Source organism: Hermetia illucens, chromosome 1, assembly GCF_905115235.1.
Source record: "Hermetia illucens chromosome 1, iHerIll2.2.curated.20191125, whole genome shotgun sequence".
Classification (NCBI taxonomy): Eukaryota; Metazoa; Arthropoda; class Insecta; order Diptera; family Stratiomyidae; genus Hermetia; species Hermetia illucens.
Genome location: NC_051849.1, coordinates 60,694,729 through 60,718,879, shown reverse-complemented (window position 1 = coordinate 60,718,879; position 24,151 = coordinate 60,694,729). Strand labels below are relative to the sequence as shown.

Sequence of the window (24,151 nt, the reverse complement as noted above, 5' to 3'; positions counted from 1 at the left end):
AACTTCGTTGATCATTCGCTGAAAGGTTGCAGGGGCGTTTTTCAAACCAAAGGGCATACGATTGAATTCGTAGTGTCCTTGGGGAGTAGAAAAGGCAGTTTTATGACGATCATGTTCGCTGATCTCAATTTGATGAAATCCTTTTGCTAGATCAAGGGTTGTGAAATACTGGGCTTTTCCGAGTTTGTCAAATATGGATTCTATATTTGGAATTGGAAATTTGTCATCTATAGTTTCTTCGTTTAGTTTTCTATAGTCAATTACAATTCTCCATTTTTGTTTACCGGAGTTATCTAGTTTTTTTGGAACGATCCATATTGGTGCGTTATAGAGGGAATGTGATGGTTTTATAATGTTTTGCTTTAACATGTCGTTAATTTGATTTTCTACCTCTTTTTCATGGGCAGGTTGAAAACGATAGATTCTGGAATAAAGGGGTTTATTGGTTTTAGTGATGATTTCGTGTTTTGTTTGGGTTGTGCAACTAAGGTTTTGTCCTTCTCGATAGAATAGTGACTCATATTCGCTGAGTATTTTCTTGAGGATTATTGCCTCTTCGCTGTTCAATCCTTCAAACAATTGATCACGGGACTGGTTGGTTTCAATGTCGATTTGATAATTTATCTCATCAGGGATCGAATAATTGAATTTTAGTTTTTCACTATTAATTAACATTACACCTTCGCCTACATTAATTTGGGCGTTTAAGGGATGTAAAATGTTTTGACCAATAACGGCTTTGAATTCCTTATTCTGGAAATCCATTACGTGCCATAATATTTTATGGGATTGTGGTAAATTGAATTCCGTGGGCATGTTAGATTTAACTTTGTGTTGTACATTATAGGATCCACCTAATCCGTTTACAGAGATTGGGGTGTCTAGTGAAATTTTTGGGTTTTGTGGTAGACTATTTTTGTCAATACTAGAAATGGATGCACCTGTATCAATTAGTGTAGGGACAATTTGATTATCGATGTGGAGATTGATTATTGGTAGGTAATTTCCGAGGCGATTACCTGAAAATTTGTATCCATTGGTTCAATTGGATCTGGGTTTGGGTTATTTTGTCTGTATATATTAGAATTGTCTATTTCCATTCTGTTGTTGGAGTTATAATTTCGGTTGTAATTGCGATTATAGTTTTGATTGTAGTTATTATTATTATTATTATTTCGATCACGGTAGTGGTTACTGTTATTATATTGTCTGTTACTGTTATTATTATTGGGTCTGTAATTGTTATATCTGTTTGTTTGATACTTATTAGTATTTGAATTTGAATTGAAGTTATTACGGAAGTTATTGTTGTGGTTATTACTGTTATTTTTGTATTTATTATTATAATTACTGTTGTCAATATTTTGTTCTATTTCGCGCAATAAGTTATAAGCTTGGTTAAGCGTTTCGCAATTTCTCGTCTCAATTAAGTATGATTTGAATTCTGGTAAAAGGGATTTGAATTTATTCAGGACTAAATTTTCGTTTCTGATTGGGTTAAATTCGGAATGGGATTCCCTTTGAGGATCTTGTACATATTTAGTATTTATTCTGTTTAATAGTTTATTTAATTTATAATATGTGTCCTCTATATTTCTAGAACTTACTTTATGAATTCGGTTTACTATTGTAGAATATGTTTCGTGGACTCCAAATGTTGATAGAAGAATATTTTTGACGGTGTTCCATGTTGGGTTAGGTAATTTTTGGACTACGTGTCTCGCTTCGCCTTGCAGTTTGTAGAGTATTAGTCTCAAGATGTACGACTGTTGATCACCAGGCTGGACAAGTTGTAGTAAGGATGTGGCTTCCTCAAGCCATGTTGTTAGAGAGTATTCTCTGTTGTTTCCGGTATATGTGGGAAGTTTTCTCGCTTCCTTGATGAGTTCTCCAAAGTCGAGTGGTAGAGGGATTTGTTCAACCATTTTGTTGTGTTATATTTGTTATTTTGATTTGTATTATTTGATTTGTATTATTTTGATTTGTATTATTATTCACTGTTTTCACTGTTTATTATATATATAGTATATTGTATGCTCCCTTCGCCTGAATTTTCTCCAGACTACTTACGGAGTTTAGCACAATAGGGACTATATATTTTTGTGTTAGCCAGTCGAATTTTCTTCGAGTGGTTGATAGTAGTTCAATTTTCTTGAACTAGTTTTTATTATATTATTCGAATTTTCTTCGAATATTGTGAGTTATAGTGATAGTTCAATTTTCTTGAACTATTGTTATTAGGTTATTCGAATTTTCTTCGAATAACTGTAGGTTACGAGTCGAAAAGGGGTTTCCTCCCACCTTTTGACGGACGACTGCGCCAGTTACGAATAGCGGGCTTGCGCTATTCAAAACGATAAATTTTAAAAGTCTCTTCCGCGAGACTTATTATTTGAAACGCCACTTTTATTAATTTAAAAGCACTTTATTAAACTTCGAATAACACTAGTATTCTACTTAATACTATATCCCGGAACTAAGTATTACTTGACAAGAACTCCATTACAAGAACCCGACTTTGATATAATACTAATACTTTTAGAAGAACTCCAGGAGAACTTCACTCGACTTTGATATAATGAGAAACTGTCTAATGTTGGGATGAGTTCTATATTTATAGTGTTCCGAACAAAGGATGCAAAATGCTGATAATGCATTTTGCATATTCTGTAATATGATATTTTAATTACGCGCTGATCTTCATTTGATCTAGTTTGTTTATAGATCGAATGAAGTCATCTATCGTTTGAAATGATGAAATAGTGATGACTCATCGTATTGAAGATACGAATTGGATATTGGAAAAGATAAGATGATGAGTCATATGAGATTGAACGGATCGATGTTTACATTAGTTAAGGGATGTTTACATATGAACTTAGGTTAGTGTTTACATTGGTTGAGGATGTTTATATATGTTCTTATATTACTGATGATATGGACTGATGTCATCATCTGGATTATTGGTGAAGGTGACCTTAGGGTTAGGTACAAGTGTACTTGGTGTACTTATGTTAATGGGTGTAAGGTCCTGTGTAACTCCTGCAGAGTATGTGGTTTCTCCAGTAACACTATCTTTTCCTTCGGCATTGAATAATATTCCTTGATCTGAAAATGATCCTGTTTGCAGTTCTATTCGACTTTGTATCTTCCTGTTCAACTTGTTTTGTTCTACTTATGATAAAAAAATCTGCCACCTTATTTTCTCTCCCTTTGGGGTACTTGATATTGAAAATGTATTACCCGGCAATAATTTACAGACGACATGATCGCTAAGAACCCGTTGTCTGTCCTCCACAAATTTGCGGTAGTACCCAGTTAATCCAAGGAAGCTTTTAATTTGCTTCTCAGTTCTTGGTAGTTCCAATGACTGAACAATTTTTATTTTATTAGGACTTCAAACCGTCTTTGGTTTTCAATGACCCAAAAAAGTTGTTTTTTCGTACCTGAAGTTGCACTTATCAATTTGTATTTTTAATTGAAGCGATTGCAACGTTTTGAAATTCTCAGTTAGTGATCTTATCTTCTCCTTTAATGAGGTGTTTAAAATAAGGATGTCGTCTAAGTACATCACACAGATGGGGATAATATGGTCTCTGAGGATGTCGTTCATTAACCTTTGGAATGTCGCAGGGGCATTCATTCTTAGTCCAAACGGCATCCATACAAACGCATAGAACCCGTGAGGTGTTACAAAGGCTGTTTTGTACCTGTTTTCCTCTTTCACGAGAATCTGATGCTATCCCTTGACGAGATCTATTGTCGAAAAATACTGAGTTCTGCTCAGTTTTTCTAGGATGGAGTCGATGTTTGGTAGCGGGAATTTATCATCGACCGTCACCTCATTGAACTTGTAATCTATGACCAGGCGAAACTTTTTTCAGCAGAATTATCGGATTTCTTTGGGACAGTTTTAGAGGTGAAGCAAATCTGGAATTACTTTTGCTTATCATTCCTTGCTCTTCCATCTCTTTTACTTGCCTCCTTACTTCCATTTCATGCTTTGGAGGGTATCGATACAATTTAGAGTTTATCTGACCATCGGTTAATATTTTAATCTCGTGTTGAGTGGTAGAAGTGCTTGTAAGCCTATTTCCTTCTTTAAAAAATATAATTAATTTCATTATTTCCCTACGTTCTTCGTTTAAATGATTTATTAATTTTTTCCAACGTATTCATTTGGTGAAATAAGTAGGCGTTATTAATAAATTTAATGGCGTTACCATTAAGAATGATAATTGTTTTCTCTAAATCAATCATTGTGTGGAGATTATTGAGTAGATCGACACATATTATAAATTGATATCTTCTATTTTGTAGTATACCGACTTTCGATTTTATCATAGCCTTAGATGGTGGTGTACAAAACTCTTCAGGAGCAGGAGTTTTTACCTCATATTCTATTGTGTTCTTATCAGTGATGGTGAAAAAATTAAAGGGTTCAATTTTAATTTTCTTAAAGGATATGACTCGATCATTAATTATATTGAACGATGCTCCTGTATCGATTAGAGCCACGTATTTGTTTCGGTTTATTGTTATTTCTATGAGGGGTAGTTTTTCCGAGGCTGATTTAGAAAAAACGTTTGATTTTCGGTGCTATTTATTTCTGGGGTTCTGATTCGGTTGGACTTTTTGAATTATTTGACCTATTTTGTTTGTAATATTGTTTTGAATTTTTTTCTACAGTTTCCATTTTCCCTGTTATTCTGATTATCTTCCACATTTTCAATATCCATGGATTCTGGAGGTGGTGGTTTCCAGTTTTGTTTCTGCTCTGAATTATTACTTCTTTTACTTTGACCTGACCCATTGGAGGATTAGAATTTTGACTTTCCTCTGGGAAAATATTAGAATTGTTGGTATTGGAATGTCTCTATCGTCCGTTATCGTTCAAACTGTCGTTATTAGAGTACCTATGGCGGTCATTGTCATTGATGCCTGGTTCATATTGTCTAGAGATACAAACAGAACAGATAGTAAACTGTTTCTATCATTTTGGTTGTAATTATTTGAACTGGGGTGTCTAATTTTGTTTTCTTTGTGATTATTAGAGTTTTTATATTTCATTTTGTTGTGGTCTGATGCATACATCTTCAAACCATCCCATTCGCTTTATGCTAACGATTTTATCTGTCACTTTCTAACTAATTTCTTTTACTGTATTAGTGAGTAATTAATTTACATTTGTTAATTCTATACCTAAATTTTCCTTATAATACATTTTTAATTCTTCAGATTTATATTTTATTTTTTTCACGTCTTCCGCTAATTCTCTCACGGTGTTGATCCCCAATCTGTTGATTCTTCTATATAACTCCGAAGGCTCTATATCCGGCCTATACCTAACTTCAATTGCTGCTTGATTAATTGCCAATTACCCGGTTCGGGTATATTGATAATAACATTCTTTGTATCGTCCTGGTTTTTTTCGTAGAAGATCGTCCTGACTGCTGTTTTCTGCAACTCCTCTTCTGTGATTCTACTTAGATAGTATTCCATGCTGCTGATGAAGCTATTGATTGTTATATCTCCACTGCAAGTGAAGTTATTCATGAAACGTATTTCCTTTAAAATTTTCTCTCTTTTTTTCTGTCATTGACTGATTTGTCGACATTTGTTGAACAGCAGCCGCTCATTGTTGTAGCTGATGTTCCTTTTCTTGCAACTGCGACTGTAATTGTCGAATGGTGTCCTCCATTGTGTCATTTTCTATTTGTTTCCGTGTCTTGAAGGCACTTCCCCCCTTTTGCTTTCTATTTGCTGTTTCCATTTTTTCTATCTTGTGAATTGACTACCTTATTTGTCTAGATCCTACCTTGATTTCTCCTATTTTATAATTTCTCAGTTTTGATTGTCTGTTCTTTTCACTTATCACTTTATCACTTCTTTTACAGTCCTTAGTTCACAGTCTCTTCAGCCACAGTTTCTTAAAGTACTTCATCTATTCATTATTTTATCTGTTTAGCCTCACCCACCGTTTCAAAAACTTTTCGCTTCTTGTGGTTTGCGCGAACAGGAATTATTTATTAACAGATAATTATCTTTCCGACATTTCCGATTTGTTTTATTAGACAAGTGTATTGGTGCACCGGCTTTATCAAAACTACACTCGCGGTTTTTAATTATTAATTTTGTACGATTTTTCGCCGAACTGTCCTTGATGGTATTTTAGACTTTTACCGTTTAGACGTTTACCGATTGCGCCACGCTTGTAGTCGCGTCATCGAGCACTTAAAAAAGAGAGAACTCCCACGTTTACCGGGTGAAACAACATTAAAAACACTTTTTTATTACATTACGATACGAAATGAACATTAACACAACTTTTATTAAATTACGATTTACAAATGGACATTACAACGGCTCCGAATATTTTAGGAGAGCTATGCATACTTGCCATATACTTAAAATTAATGCTGATGCAATATCTGTACCTTAGCCACGTGTAGTATCGCATTCTCACCGTTGTGCATCTGCTAGTCATCCGGCACATACCGGCCTAATTGACTCAGCAAGTTTTTAGTATTGTATATATTTTGCGTATAGATAACCCGCTAAGTTGTAGGATGTTGCAGTAAAATATCAATGTTGACATTTGGTCCAAAGTTCAGACCCACTTTTATTAAAAATTCTGCGGACTTTTTTAGCCGAGAATCTTTGGCAATCTTAAATGAGCAGCAATACTTGACTATTCATTGAGTAGCCAGTAGTTCGATGTCTTTTTGTTTAGTATCCACGCTAACATTAACTTCTTCTGCTTTCTTCGATTTACGACTAGCAACGGTGTTGCATCGGTTCCTCATCAAATCATCTGATGTACTGACTAAAAACTTACGAATGCTATAGCACTCCTTACAAGCAACTATACATTTGACCTCTTTGTCGTTAGGGTTTTCTTCTTCATTCTTGAGAACGTGTCCCACACACTGCCACGTCCTCATTTTAAATTGAATTTAAATTCGTCATTGAGAAGCTCAAGTATGGTGTCGCTTGAACCAGAAGTCACATTCTAAGAATAATTGAAATTACATTGAAATCATGACCACTTCCAATTAAATACGGAACATTTATGGGCCCATGAATGAAAAAAAATACTGACAAATACAAATTCTTAAAAATTGTCAAATAAACATCGGCAAGACGAACCCTTCACATAGATGAATATTAGACATTTAATTATTATTACTTAAGGTACTAGTACCGCGAAAAGTATCAGAAAGTACGCATAATTCAATATTTTTTCTCAGCTATTTGATTACATATGACAATAAAACTTCATCCAGAAAATTCTTTTAACCTTCGAAACTAACAAAAAGATTGTTTTAATGCTTGAAATTGCATATCTGAAACAATAAAAATAAAGAGCATGCCAAAAGGGAAGGTTTCTTATATGATGACTTACCGCCTTTTGTAAAAAAATCAATGAAAATAGTGAATAATTAAAAAAAAATGTCGAAAAAGTCGGCCTTTTTTTAAACTCTTTTTCTCTCGTTAAACAAATTTATGTTTTATTTTTGGTAAATCAGAGAAAAACGCATTTAAAGTTTTCACAATTTATTTAGGTAATATTTTTTTAAAAATTCATATTAACATTTACAATTGATTATTCTGCTATCCGTGGACCGTACAAAAGTACTCCTTCTTGCTGCGCTACTTATTTGGACAAACAGACTTCCTTCGACGCAGCCGTCGTAGCTTTTTTTCATAGGATTTAAAGCCAATTGGGTAGTCCATTATGTCTAGAATTTTTACCAGGGTTTGTAATGATAATTGTGGAGATAAGAGATCCAGTCGATCCCTTGAGTGGCCGATAACGACCTAGAGGGCAGAGCTATCCCAAAAAAACTAAACAATTTGGCAAAATTTGACCGTGAAGGTCCGCCCACGAAGATTGCAGCTCTATCAAAGCTCTCGGTCGACACGTTCTTGCACGCCTCTGTGCTAGCCAGGCTCGGGAATGTGGGGGGGGGTCCTTTGAGCGCTTTGATCCCTCACGCTTCATTACTAAAAATAACGTGTCTTTACCGGTGCGTGGGTCCGCACCGGATTTTAAAATCGAATTTCACGTAAGAATTCGCGACGGCCTATCGAATAAAACCAGAACGCGAGCTAAACTGGAAAATAAAAAAAAAAAAACGGCTCGACCGTGCGCGTGGAGCCGTTTGTCTCCGGACCCGAGTGCCGCGATCAAGTATTGGAAAATCTACGACGGATCACCTTCCCGATTGCCGTCCCTTCCGCCTCAGATCTTGGACGAGGCGCGGCCGGTGAGGTTCCCACCCTTCCTCGACATCCTCCGGCCAGTTATTCTTTTAGAGGATGTCCCTTATGTAAGAATCCCGCGGGAAAAAAGGAGGAACTAAGGAGAGGGAGTCCTCAAACTACTTCCGATTACGAAAAATTCATTATTTAATATAAAATTCTAAGATATTATCTATTAACACGAAGGTGACAATAAAATAACTAATTATACCAATTCAAAAAAAAAAAGAAATAATATGGCAAATGAAAAATATTGAACATAAATAAAAAAAAAGAAAATAAAATAAAATAAAAGAGAAAAAAAAAATCCAACCACTTACGTACTCTAGTCGTCACGCCGAGCTCGGTTAACGGCTGGTATACAGGTTCTAAAAGAAAAACAATAAATTATGTCACGTATGCAATGACAATATGATAATTACAGTTTTTCTGTTTCACTATTTTTTTTTTTTTTTTTAGTTCCGACTATAGGTACAACTTTTTCAAAGATTTCTTAAATAAATGTATTTATTTTGCTCGTCTGATCACACCATTAGCGAAACACTTCACTGATTTCTTAAATAGAGGCACTTATATTGCTCGTCTGATCAAATCATTAGCGAATCGCTTCACTGATCTTTTCCTTAAGTCAATTATGGGTTATTACCTTTCCAATTTTTGCTTTCGGGTGAAAATTTATCCAGTGCCTATTGCTTCTTTATTGTGAATCTATTGTCATTACTTCACCTTCCTTCGCTAAGTTCTCAAGCTCCAAAAACTTCCTCCTTCACCTCCTAAACTCTTTCGCCCAAGAAAAAAAACTCGCTGCTGCCTTTTTCTCCTTCTTCCACTCCAATCTTCAAAATCCAATTCCCGAATCTCATCCAACCACTCGCCTCTAGATTTCACACAAAAACTCCAAATCAATTCCCGAATCACATCCAACCACTCGCCTCTAGATCTAGATCTTTCAACCAAAAAAAACTCCAAAACCCCTATCGAATCTCATTCAACCGCTCGCCTCTAGATCTCCAATCCAACTCCCCGTTTTTTCCTTCCCGCCAAAAACCTTCTCCCAGCAACATTCTCGCTGCCTTTGTTCGTGCACCGCTTCTATTCCCGCTACATAGCCTTTCTCACTCGGCAATGTTGCGGCAACATGCGCATGCGCCTGCGGATGCGGCAAATCATTCCCCTCCTGTCAAGATCAATTCGCTTGAATACATTGAATAATGTGCAATCTGCGGCGAACTTTAAGGCAATTGCACACTATTAAATGCATTGTTTAAGCAAATTGATTAAGAAAGAGCCGAATGAAATTCCGCTCCCGTCGCGCAGCCGCGGTCACTACAGGTTATTCGTCCTTCACTGAACTCGGCTAGCGAAATATGCACGCCCAATTCGATAAATTCTTTACACGCAAACATTTGTTTGAAAATGATCGCCTAGAGCTTTTTATTATAAAATTCTTATTTAGAGTGTTCTTTCCCAGACAAAACTGTCGTCGACAAAATTTTCAAAAACAGGTTTAACATACTGCTGTGCCTCTAGACTAACAGTTGGCTTGTGTGTCTCGTGACAGTGACGGTGAAAGCTCCATTGTTGCTGTGCACGGGTACCGACACATGCACGAGCACGGAGATTCGCAAAGACTAAAACTACTGTAACTTTCACACTTTCTTGAAATTCTTCATAAGAATGTAGACGTGAAGGTGAAAGGATATGTAATCAAAAAACAAGTCGGAATACCGGAAGCTCGCGTGCCTGGTATTAAGGTTTTGTGTTCATCTTATCTGAGAAACTTCTACGCATATTTTGCCAACCGTATAAAGCTACAAATCCAACATATTCCTTTATATTTCTCCAAATTACAAGATATGCGTACATATTACAGCCATAGATATTATTCTCACCCTAAACAAACAAACTGCCTATTATCGAATACTGTACATATCCATGCATATATAAATCGATCGTACTTATCTTTTGGGTTTACTTCATGCACAAAAGGATACACTTGTACATATATAGTACGTATATTGAATACCACTGGTTTAATGTACTAATATATCTATGGGGATTAACTACCTGCAAACTTCTTTAGCACGTATATATGCCTACATACGCGCATATGTGTGGCTGGAGTAATTAATATTGATATACAAATGAGCCAAAAATGATATACAAATGAGCCAAAAATTAAGTGTTTCTTTGTGACCCCCCATTCATGGGAGCTCACTTTGTTGTAGTATTGACGAATTGATATGAGGTGATAACGTCATACACGTTGTAGAATGCAGAAATTCATAACAAATGGCAGGGTTTCACCCTCTATAATTTTGTTAATAATAGTTGGATTTTCTTCAAACTTGACCAAATTGTGCCTAATGTCGTGCTTTATACAAATGCAACATTTTGCATTCCTGGCATGAACCTTCCTGAAACTTAACACAAAATAGCGCCACTTGCTATATGTAAAGGGAACATCAGACCACACGCTCTCACAAATTTTCGTGATAATCGGTCCAGCCGTTTCCGAATAAATCAGGTGTGACAGACATTGATAACAGAAATTGATTTAAAAAAAAAAATTCACATTACTTGCAATACTTACTTTCTCAAAAGAATTTTCAGAACTCATTTTTTACAACACTTCTTCTAAAATTAAACAAAATAACTTATTTACTTTAATGTATATTTAATTTCAAAAGTACTATATTTGCCACTTGGGACCTCGTTTACGAATATATCAAGACGAAATATAGTAATGCGGGAAACGCTACCTGAGTTTATTCTTCGACTCTGTGAATGCACTTATAATCATTCATATCCATTTTGCTTTCGAGGATGCAGAACAGATTCGGTTTCGAATGAGTGACTCTTTGATATATCATAGCAAAGAATCAGACAAATGATTACTCAATATTCATTGTATATTTTAGTATGCTCGCCTTCTGCTACATGTGCAGTACTTCTTTTTCAGACACAATATTCACCCCTTTTTAAGGTTTTGTTTGTAAAACAAAACCTTATTAAAATCGGTTTACTGTCTGTCTGTCTGTCCGTCTGTCTGTCTGTCTGTCTGTCCGTCACACGCATTTTTCTCGGAGACGGTTGTAGCGATTGGCACCAAATTTGGTAGAAAGGTGGGAACTGTGAACGCTCACGCATATAGTGAGTTACATCCTTTTACGACGAATTTAAGGGGGGGTCCGCATACATGCAAAGGGAGGGTGTAAATTTTTTTTTCATCAAATATAGTCATGTGGGGTATCAAATTAAAGGTCTCGATTAGTACTTTTCGAAGCCAGTCTTAGTTTTGACATTTGTTGAAAAAGTGGGTGGTGCGGGGGGTTGAAAGTGGTCATTTTTTTAACGAACCCGTTCTCAGAATCTACCCCACCGAAAAATCTGAAAAAAATCAGGGAACTGTCACTATATGGTGCCTAGGCTCCGAAATACCCTCCATACCAATGCCTGTTCAAATAAAGTTAATAATACTACATTACTATAATTTTTAGTAATTGACAGGAAAACCCCCCTTAAGTTCTCCCTAGAATCACAAAATTTTGCACAATATAGGTTACAGTATAGAGCATGATCCTACCAAATTTGGTGAAAATCGCACTATTACTAACAAAGTAATACTAGGTCAAAGCTGTCGCTTCTCTGCAAATTCGAGACTATGAATGTCAATATCACTTGAAAGTGGGTATTTTCACGTAATATATGCATATTTTACGTGCTACATGCTAATGGGACAAATGCATACCCAAATCTCTTTATAAAAGAAATACACAAAGCCTTTCATACCTGAAGCGTCCAGCTTTCGGTTTCCCGACTTGTTTCCATTTTAATATCCCTTATCTTTGCCAATACAGGTATACATACTTCTCCCAATTCCCCTTTTCCCATTCCCGACATTCATTTACCTCAATCATTTAAAATTTCAAAAATTAATCATTTCAATTATCAAAAACATACCACCTGTTACCTTTCCCTAAAATTTGGAAAAATGTCAAACGATGTACAAAAATCCTAAAATTAGGGTACAGATATTTTCCATCGTTCAATAATCCTCAAATTATGGAATTATCTTTAAAAAGTATCCTCAAATTATACTTTGACCAATAAATAACAAAGCAGAACGTTCTCTGTCGAAATTTTTATTTACTGAGTATAGAACATTAACAATTTCTTCCTTAAATACTAATATTGAGTTTGCTTAAATGAATAGAAAAGTTGCGAAGTTATTGACATGAATATAACATTTTGTTATGCAAGCAAATACCTGGTTGAACGAGCTTTCATTTAGTGCTGATCTATTTATTATATGCAAATTATCGAAAGGTTCAACAACACTTAATTTGCTGATTAGTAAATGAAATTGAACTGCGTATTTTGTTTTGATTTATCACATTTATATATAAATTGTTAATTTGTAGCTAATAACAATGTTCGAATATTGTATAACCGATCAAAAGGGAACATTGACCTTGTATTTAAACTTGACCAGGTCATAAATTGTGAAATGCAGACCTAACGATTGTCCTGGTTGAGGCGATTGAAAATGCATTTTTGGTTTTTCTCACAAAATGAGCAGGACCGAGACCGTTTGATCGATAGTCGGCTGGGCCGGCAATTTTCATTTTGCAAGCGAGTGTCGCACAGGGAAGTAGTATCAGTAGAGAAATATCGTGCGTCGTTTGAAAATTTATGATTTGATGAAATTAAATCTGTGAATTAAAAAGACGAAAATCGTGCATATTCAAGAGATTTTTGGAAAAACCAGGCTGAAGCCAAGTTTAACAAATCCTTATCTACTATTTTTGTCGCAAATTTGATCTTTTTTTCCAAAGAGTTAATGAATTTATTACTCCTAATTTGGCCCAGTAAATTGCTAAATTAATGTGTGTGAAATTTTATCAGTCTCAGTCTAAACTGGACGTCTGGTCTGGAAAGAGATGTTAATTTTGTATATTACTTTTGTGTACAACTTTGCCAGATTCTGTTAGTACGGTTGAATTATTGTTTTCCTTTACAATTTCCTGTTTGTATCTGGGTGTGTTAGTTTTAAGCCTAATACTTTTATCAACCGTGAACGATTTGGCCAAGAAATTAGTTTATTATTACTTTTATTAGTTCTTTTATCCTCTAGGACATGAACCGATGCAATACCAAATGCAGTCTCCCACTGGGCAATCGGGGTAAGGAGATTTGTCCCGTACTTATCGCGCGAAAAAGACTCTCAGTAGTTCCGAATGTTATTAATTTATATAAAATTATTGCTGAGCTGTTGCAGTAATTAGTTCATGCTAATTGTTGCAACAGTAAAATCGAAAGTTGTATGACACCTGTTCAAAGAATAAACAAGTCGAGAAACGGGAAGCTAGGAGGTAGGAGGAGGAGCTAGGAAAGGTTTTGTGTTTTTTTATGCAAAATATTTTAAAAGTATAACTATTTAATATGCATGAAATTTAGTTGAGCATTCCTTTTTATCCAACACCAGTTACAATATATATACAAAGGATTTTTTTAAATAAATCAATAATAAATTGAATTGTAACACTATGTAAGATCTTTCGTTAAGTGTAAACGTTTCGTTAAGGTTTCGCACTCATTGTAGCATTATTATAAAGATTATGAATTTATCACTACCATAAGGCGATTGCTCATCAGGCACGGTTTCTTCGCTAATTGCCAGTAGAGTTAAAATATATCTCCTAACTACTATATGTGCATATAAATATAACTAAAATCGCGCGCATAAAGATTTATGATAGCTGAAAAATGTTTCATATACACCTGCATCTACAGAAATATTTGAAAAAATATTGTCAATCTGTGTATGTCCCCTAGTAGTAGCTACAGTCCGTATCATGGATTTCTTCGATTTCAGTATTTCTTTCATGGATGAAATTTTCATTGAGGTGACCACAAACAATAAATGAGTTAGTTTGTGGTTGCCCAGAAAGAAACATTTATTTCCAAAGAGTAGTAAAAAGGTTTTTTTCGATAATCGATAAATCGCTTAATTGGCTGTTGCGTAAGTCAACCAGTATTCAAAATATATTCTTTTGTCCATACAATTGTCCCGTAACCCCGATTTGATCCAATTGCGAGAGGCCCATTCACTCTACCGATTTCAATGAACGTTGGTGTAATGATCTGTCCCGCAACTCAAAGTTTCAACAAACATAAATATATCTGAAGCGTATACCCCCGGGTCAGCAGACAAATCCCTAATGTGCTTTCTTAAAGACTGGACATTGTGAAAGAAGGGAATCTTATCTCAGGAATCTAAACATGGGTACAAACTGTTCTTCAGTGAGCCGTTTCATTTCCACCACAAGAGCGCTTGAATCTGAAGGAGGTGCTGTAAAATCTTTGTCGCTGATAATGAACAAACCGATGAAATAACTGTTGAACATGCTATGTACAGCAATTTGGCGATTTGAAGGCACATGAACTGCTACTTTAGCCAGTGTTACTCCCTGTCTTTTATGTATCGTAATTGCCTCAGCTGGAACAATAGGAAATTGCGTACGTCGTACTTTTAATCTTGATAGTTAACGAAATATACTCAATAATATAATACATTTTTTTTGCAGCTTTCCTTGGAACATACCTGAAGAATGAGAAATATTTGTTCTTCTACATTTGCCAGTTTGCAAGTCGGAAAATTTTAGCCAAATGCGAAGAGTTCTGCGTTCACCAGTTCGCTTATTAGTCCTATAGTCCAGCGCTTTCAGAATTCCGTCTGCACTATTAACTAAACCATCAGATGTATCAATATTCACGGTGAGCATATAATGCGCACCTACTTTTAGCGTCACAGTATGTGGAAGGCCATAGATTTGACATGTTGGAAGGCCATAGGTTTGACATGTTGGAAGCAATAATACGTTTTGGAGAGCTTTCTCTTTCGCCGATGCACTTGGCCCACCAAACATTCGAAAAATTTAAGCTAATGGAATACGTGAATAATTCGGCTATCGGCAACCTAATTCCAAAAGCTGCTTTTCTAGTAAGTGCACAAAGAAGTATTCGAATATCGTCAGTATTACAGCCTGGTTCTTTGTGGAAGGCTTGAGATAGACTTTGATATATCGCTCTGATCAACACACTCTTTCCCACCCCACTCCTCCGCTTATGAATGTACGCATAGGCGGTGTTGATTCTTTTGCAGACAAAACTGAGGCCTGCTTCACAAACTCTACCGCACACTCGTCATGGTTCATTCCCTATATTAGGGAGTTCTACCCTATTTGGTTCCTCATCAGCTTCTCGGATTATTTCCAGAATCAGATCAAACTGCCGGTCTCTTCCCAATTGATTAAATGGAAAGTTTGCCGATTTTATTGCAGGTGAACAACTTTCAAACTTGGGAGATCCAGATGGGAATCCAATAATTCCTGGTACTCATTTCGCCATGGGTAGTAATGCATAAGTTGTTCACGGTAAAACACTTCACCAGTTTCTGCTAAAACGACAGAAACGGATAACCTTTGCTTTTTTCCGGCGCCATATTTAGTCCAAACCACTTGCTAATTTTACCCAATTAACATTCTTTGTAATCCGCGAATTCACTTCTTTTTTGTTGCGGCTATATTTTGAATAAGTATTATATAATGTGAAGCAAAGAACGCTAGACACATTTTTTCAAAGTATTGTGTAGTAGGGCGATTAACGTAATGGTAACTTGTTTGAAATACATCAACCCTTGTTGGATGCATACTGTTGAGATCTTTTATACTTTTCAACAAATGAACTCTTCCCTCAGGCCGATTTGTATTTATAAAAATTTCCAATTGATTGGTGTGAAAATTGGCAAACTTATCAGATGCATTTAAAAATACTGCGGAGAGACTGTTGGACAATTTTATTACTTTTTTTCGCTTCTTCAGCTGCAGCCCTCAGCAATCGAGATATATCCAGAATAAATTGTATATCCATATTCGCTTTGTGTAATTGGATTATTTTCTTCGAATACACATAGATACACATCCTTTGACGACCGCTGCAGTAAAATTGTTGGTCTTTTCAGTACGCTTCTTACCGCTTATATATATTCTTCGCGTGTTATGCCAGCGAATGTTAAAAAGGCATCAAAAGAATTTACCTCTGTTGGAATGTTATCCAGTATTTCTCTTAAAGTTAGAGCTAATTGCTTGAAACATTTCGCTCTCAGATCTGAAGTATCCAACTCAAATAGGACTTCAATTTTGCCCATTGGGAAAAAAGGTACTTCAAAACGACAAAGTCTTCCCGGTTTCCAATCACAAGTATGCGAGAGTCTATGGGTTTGTAAATTAACAAGATCTTCTCCGATCTCATCACTGCTACATGAAATTATTTCATCAATAAACTTTACTATTTCAGAAGTAGACGTTGCACTTTTGTGGTCAAAGGAAGGTGTTTTGTCTAGCCATAGCATCATGTGGGCATGGTAGGGACCCCTATGTTGAAACTCAATTCTATAATAGTAGTGATTTATTTTATGCGACCAAAATGAACCCACAGAGCTAGACCAAGTTTTGCGCAACTCTTGAAATCTGATTTCAAAATATGTTGCACAAATGAATGGATCTGATTGTATGAGTCGAACTTTCTCCGAGTAAGAAAAACTTTCAGCTTCTTCTTCCGTTATATTTTCCTTATCTACAGTGAATTTCAACATGTTAAATAATTCAGGCCATCATGGTTCAGAGCGGCGGAAAGAGTAATAAATAAAGACGGAACCCCAAATTGGCAAATCATAGCTAGAATCCTTTTCTTTTCTACTTCCTAGTGTGATGGCAAATTTCTAATTCCACTTAAAACCCGATATCCGTCATCATGTTGAATTAGATTAGTGACAAATCCATCTAGTATATTACCTGCTAAAATAGGGGCCCCTTTTAGCACTTTCTTACGGAGACAAATCGATATATTATTTGTAAAGCTGATTAGTTCTTGCTTCTTCAACGCTATAAATACATAATCCACTCTCACAGCACGGCGATCCTCCCTCGATAATTCTGACTTTATAACATCAAGGTGAGACAATTTCACTTTGAAAATTCGTTCGTTCACCACAATGTATTTTGATGAAACCTAATTTCTCGATATTTTCATCATAAATTAATGATAAAGGTATTTTGCCTTCTCCAGGCGCCATTACTAAGGTATAATTGTTTTCTGAATCCAACATCCTCTCCACCATCAGGATTGATTAATTCTTCCTCTTGCTGATCACGCATATTGCAAGTGCATTCCTGACTTGGTTCAGACGTGTTTTCGGTCACAGTATCATCGCACCATTTACCATTTGTGAGGTAACTAGCAGCTTGACGAAACTTTTCTGGTCTCAAAATCTCCTTCCGCCAATGCTGATAACACATTTTCCACTTCAGCTCCACGGAAATTACATGGTCATCTGAACTCGATCGAGGTATTACTGATACCATAGTATCCACCTCAACAGGAGCGTTTATAACGTTCCCGACGAGTGAATACTAGTATCCTAGGCCTGAATCCTTCCGTACTATTTTCAGGAAAATGCGGCACGGCGAAATTAGTCTAGAGGGAAAATCATCCCATTGACTCTGGCTAACTTTGGAATTTCATTCAATTGTATGCTTTTGGTACATGTACGGCAAAATAGTCCACTGGCCTCGTCAGGATGTATAGACAAAATGCTTTCTATATATTCAGTGGAGAAGATCAGATTGTCTTTTCGTTTAGCTATTAATGATTCTTTCGAAATCTGCCTAAATGATTTGATGGGGCATAATCTCCCACGACAATAACAGGCATTTGTATAAGTTAATAAAAATATCGGGTAGTTATATTAAAAAAAACAATTTATTACTTCATGCCTGTTTGGCATTCTAATTACAACTAACTACAATTTTTTGAAATATAAAAGAAATTAATATGATTTTGCCTAATGTGCAATCATGCGATTTCATCGATTGCACCGATGACCCCAATAGTTGCAGACGTCGCTTTTGGATGTGGTGCTGACACAGGTGTGTTTGCGCGTGCAGCATTTCCGTTCGGGTTAACTTATATCCTTCCCTTAAATTTTTTGCGAAGGAATTGCATACTCCGTTCCAGTCTTCCGCATGTATTTGCTTACGAGTTGCTTGTCCTGATCTTTCTCTTTGTAAATATTGAGGATTAGATCGAGCAGCTCTTCGTGCTTTCGTATCTCGCTGCCGCTCTCCTTTTCTGTACTTGGATTGCGTTGTGCAATTCTCCGTTGATTCATATCACGAGTTCTCTCTTTATCTCTAAGCAACGAATTTTTTCGAGTTTTTCGACGTACTGCTGTGTTTTCAGATTTGTTCTTTTATTCTGTATAATTGAATCATTCGAATGCTTTGTCTATCTCGCAACTGGTCTTTCTGACTGTATTTTTCATTGGTACGAACTTTGCATCTGGCTTTAGAATCATGCTCCTTCTCTAGTTCTCCGATTTCTTTGATCTCGAGCTTTTTGGCGTGCTCGATTATCACGAAGTTTCTCTTTTTCCCTTACTTCAGTATCTTTCATTTCATCATGCAGCAGTATCACGAAGTCTTTCTATAATCCTCATTCTATCAATTTGCCTTGTACACCGTCGTGCTTTAGCATCACGATCTCTTTCAATTTTTCATTCACCGTGACGTTTTCTCTAACTTTCCGCCGTGCATTTTTATCACGAATCCTCTCGCTCTTGGTAACTTTTCTTTGATCGAGCAATTCTACGTGCAATTTTATCCTTTATCTGATTCCTGCTTACGGGACCCTAAGAATCGAATATTACGTTTTAATATTCGATTTCTCTCTTTTCCCTTGTTCGCTACTTTCTTTTTACTCCACAGCATTTGCTTAGACTTAACGATGTTTTCCTTTACTTGAATTTTATTGCGATTCTTGTGCGACTTCACAATTTTGTTAACCCCTGTGGATTTATCCTCTTCAAAAACTGGAGGGTTTGACTCAATCGAAGCATCTACCATTCTGTTATCTAGTTGACGACTCCTAGATTTTAGAATTTGTTTTATATGCTTTTCTTTAAGCTGTTTAAGACACGCTTCAGTCGGAAATATGTTTTTTTGTGGACGCCATCTTGGTCGTCGATAGCTTGATGGGAAAAGAGACAAGTTACCACTTTGTAACATATTGAACAGTAGGATTAAACGGAAACAAATTAGATATAAATGTCTCTTCTATTGGACAAATTTGTTTATGCAACAAGCTATCATAGACGCGCAAGTTTCATAACCGAGTAGTACAGTTTGTAATGTTTTTTTTGGGGAGATAGGAGATCAAGTCGATCCCTTGAGTGGCCGATAACGACCTAGAGGGCAGAGCTATCCCAAAAAGCTAAACAATTTGGCAAAATTTGACCGTGAAGGTCCGCCCACAAAGATTGCAGCTCTATCAAAGCTCTCGGTCGACACGTTCTTGCACGCCTCTGTGCTAGCCAGGCTCGGGAATGTGGGGGGGGGTCCTTGGAGCGCTTTGATCCCTCACGCTTCATTACTTAAAACAACGTGTCTTTACCGGTGCGTGGGTCCGCACCGGATTTTAAAATCGAATTTTACGTAGGAATTCGCGACGGCCTATCGAATAAAACCAGAACGCGAGCTAAATTGGAAAATAAATAAAAAAAAAAAACGGCTCGACCGCGCGCGTGGAGCCGTTTGTCTCCGGACCCGAGTGCCGCGATCAAGTAGTGGAAAATCCACGACGGATCACCTTCCCGATTGCCGTCCCTTCCGCCTCAGATCTTGAACGAGGCGCGGCCGATGAGGTTCCCACCCTTCCTCGACATCCTCCGGCCAGTTATTCTATTAGAGGATGTCCCTTTTGTATGAATTCCGCGGGAGTAAGGAGGAACTAAGGAGAGGAAGTCCTCAAACTACTTCGGATTACTCAAAATTCATTGTTTATAAAAATTCTATGATAATATCCATTAACACAAAGATGAAAATAAAATAACCAATTATACAAATACAAAAAGGAAATAATAAAGCAAATGAAAAATATTAAAAGTAAAAAAAATAAAATAAAATAAAATAAAAGAAAAGTCCAAACAATTACTCACTCTAGTCGTCACGCCGAGCTCGGTTGGCGGCTGGTGTAACAGGTTCTAAAAGAAAAACAACAAATTATATCACGTATCAATGATAATATGTTAGTTAAAGCTTTTTCTGCCCCACTTTTTAGTTCCGATTATATGTACAACTTTTTCAAAGATTTCTTAGATAAATGCATTTATATTGTTCGTCTGATCACACAATTAGCGAAACGCTTCACCGGTTTCTTAAATAGAGGCATTTATATTGTTCGTCTGATCACACAATTATTAGCGAAACGCTTCCCCGATTTCTTCCTTAAGTCCGTTATGTTTTATTACTTATTTAATTTTTTGCTTTAGGGTGAAAAGTTATCCAGTTGCCTTTGCACCTTTATGGCGAATCAATTGCCATTCCTTCACCTTCGGATTGATGACGTTTTTCCTCCTTCTCGAAGACTTCTCACTCTTCTTCCCTTATTTCTCCTTCTGTCAAAATTGAATTCTCCTGTCCTCTGCCAAGCACCAAAACACCACTCCTCAAGACCAAAACATCTTCCCCGTTTTCCTCTTTTCTTCACCTTAGCATTCTCCTCCCGATCAAAAACTCCCCCAACCGCTAGCCTCTAGATCTCAAACCAAACTCCCAGTTATTTTTTCGCGCACCGTTTTCCTCACCCAGCAACATTCTCCTCGTTCTCTCTTCGTGCACCGCTTCTATTCCCGCTACATAGCCTTTCTCACTCGCTAGGCAATGTTGCGGCGACATGCGCATGCGCCTGCGGATGCGGCAAATCATTCCCCTCCTGTCAAGATCAATTCGCTTGAATACATTGAATAATGTGCAATCTCCGGCGAACTTTAAGGCAATTGCACACTATTAAATGCATTGTTTAAGCAAATTAATTAAGAAAGAGCCGAATGAAATTCCGCTCCCGTCGCGCAGCCGCGGTCACTACAAGTTTCAAAAAATATGATAAACTCTTGGTTCCACTGAGTTCTAAAAGATGGAATTTAAAACAAAACAAAGTTTATTCAAAAAAGGATTTACAGCGTGACGGTTGGAAATCCTGGTCATTAATGCTGAATTGCATTCGGTTGCAATTCCTATGAAATAATTTTATCTGGTGTCTAGTCATGTTGATAATTGGAGACAACTGTTTGCCTGATCTAAGAATATTGTCTAGACAGGTGTAGTGACCGCGGCTGCGTGACGGGAGCGGAATCTCATTCGGCTCTTTCTTAATTAAATTGCTGAAACAATGCATTTAATAGTGTGCAATTGCCTTAAGGTTCGCCGCAGATTGCACATTATTGAATGCATTCGAGCGAATTGATCTTGACAAGAGGCGAATGATTTGCCGCATCCGCAGGCGCATGCGCATGTTGCCGCAACATTGCCTAGCGAGTGAGAAAGGCTATGTAGCGGGAATAGAAGCGGTGCACGAACAAAGAACGCGGAGAGTGGTTTTTTGTTCTTGGTTGAGGACAGGAGGAAAGAAGGAGCGGTTGTTTTGGGAATCGAGGAAGAGGAAGAGAATTCAATTTTTGTGGAAGGAGAAATAAAGAAAGAGGAGAGAAAGTCTTGGAGAAGAGAAGAGGATCATTAATCCGAAGGTGTGAAGATTTTCGCGAGCAAAAGAAAAGAATTCAATCAAGAAAACTAACACCATATCGTGCTAAACCCTAACGCAAGTGCATTTTAAACGAAGATTCCGTGGATAAGTTCAAATCGTTGACAAATCGTTCAATCGTTAACAAATGATAAATGCACAGTGATTTAAAGCAAAAAGTAGAAAAACAATTGAAATATCAAATGAATGAAGTTAATATTTAGCGGCAGAAGTAAAGTGTCGGAATTCCCGCGCTGTGTATAAACCAAAACAAACACATAAAACGTGAAGTACGAAATTATAGATAGAAAGTGAATTAACGTTAGTTTTTTTCTAAGGACTATATATATTTTTTTATTATTAATATATTGAATTGTCAAAAGGAAATAGGTACCAGAAGCATCAATCCGAGCTCGGAGTGACATCTGGGTAAGTTGTTTGTTTATTTTCTTTTCTTTTTTTCTTCTTTTTATGATTTTTATTTTATTTCCATTCTTTTTCTGTAAATTTTACATTTTGGTTATTTTTTTTTTATTTTATTTTCATTTTTTTTCTTTAAATTTTTACATTTTGGTTATCTTTATTTTCATTTCTTTTTTTTGTAATATGTATTGAATGCTTGAACAAGTACAATGTTGACTGAATAATCTTAACGTAGTTTGAGGACTTCCTCCCCTTCGTTCCTCCTTACTCCCGCAGAATTCCTATTAAGGGACATCCTGAATGAATAACTGGCCGGAGGATGTCGAGGAAGGGTGGGAACCTCAGAGGCCGCGCCTCATACAAGATCTGAGGCGGAAGAGACAGCAATTGAGACGGTGATCCGTCGTGGATCTTCCCCTCCTTGATCGCGGCACTCGGGTCCGGAGACTTACGGCTCCACGCGCGCGGTCGAGCCGGTTTTTTTTTTTTCTTTTCTTCTTTCTATTTTCCAACGTTAGCTCGCGTTCTGTTTGTCCATCGATAGGCCGTCGCGAAATTCATTGTAAAGTCAAATTTAAAATCCGGTGCGGACCCACGCATCAGGAAAGACACGTTGGTTTTTAGTAATGAAGCGTGAGGGATCAAAGCGCTCAAAGGACCCCCCCGACATTTCCGAGCCTGGCTAGCACAGAGGCGTGCAAGAACGTGTCGACCGAGCACTTTGATGGAGCTTCAATCTTTGTGGGCGGACCTTCACGGTCAATTTAGCCATCTTGTTTAGATTTTTGGGATAGCTCTGCCCTCTAGGTCGTTATCGGCCACTCAGGATGATCGACCTGATCTCCTATTTCCACTCCTATCATTACAAATGGCGCCCAACGTGGGGCCCAACATATCCTGGATTCAGGCATAATTTATTATTTATAGGTTTCCTGAATCAAGTGGAAGATAGCCTATTCCGGCTCACAACTTCGTTTGGTGGTGGCGGATAGAGAATCAATAGATTCTCAATATTGTTCCCGGCTAGGCTCCACGTACACTTGTCTTCAGATTTCTAGTTTTAGGTTTCACGCCTTTTTCCCCGAAGCAAGTGTTCCTAAGCCTCAATTTCCTTTCCCACCTTGTAACGTAGAGTTTCCTGCCCTATCCTTGGTAGAATACCATAAGAGCTAGTCGTTTGTTGTGTTTGTCTTGAGATACGTCTCGTAGGTGATTGCCTCCCAGAAGCCTCTGGATCTACGGGCCTTTGCGGCTATATGCTGAAAGGTATTGCCGTCCGAGCTTCTGAGGAGTGTCCTTCCCTACCTTTATGTGAAACGGCTATCTCTTCGTTTCAGAATTTTAAGAAAATTAAATATTCTTTCTTCTTTGTAGGGATGAAGTGACGGGTGAGATGAGTCCTTGATGGAATACGGAGGTAGTCGGCTATATGCTGTACCGTTCCGTCCTCAATGATTCATCTTCACTTTGTTCTCTGACTCCAGACGAGGAAGATTGAATTCTCGCGATCCCTTTTTTGCTTGTTCTTTTTATCTAATATTCTGCGACGGGGAGCAACTCGATTGTTGTCTCTTCATGAAAAACACTGTGTGTGGAAGTTTTCTGCATACAGATGTGAAAAAAATTTATGAGGTTGGGATGGCTTTTTGGTCATCCGAAAGTTCTGCGGGAGTTGAATATGGAGTTGACAAATTAGAGAGAGGGAGGAGTCGTCAGGGTACATTTTTATTGCACTTTTGATTTTGCTGCATTTTTTTTGGTTTTGCTTGAATATTATTTTTTTTTGCTTTCTTCTTTTCTTTTCTTTAATATTTTCCGTATT

At 37.0% G+C, this 24,151-nt stretch overlaps 1 long non-coding RNA gene across 1 annotated transcript; it reads right to left on the bottom strand.

Annotated features, from left to right (window-relative positions):
• Positions 1-12,360: 12,360 nt before the first annotated feature.
• Positions 12,361-21,013, bottom strand: LOC119646242. Its single transcript, XR_005248703.1, has 3 exons — positions 20,717-21,013; positions 20,324-20,368; positions 12,361-12,980 (listed from the first exon to the last, which is right to left on the bottom strand). It is a non-coding gene; the product is annotated as an uncharacterized LOC119646242 (long non-coding RNA).
• Between the last annotated feature and the right edge of the window lie 3,138 nt (positions 21,014-24,151).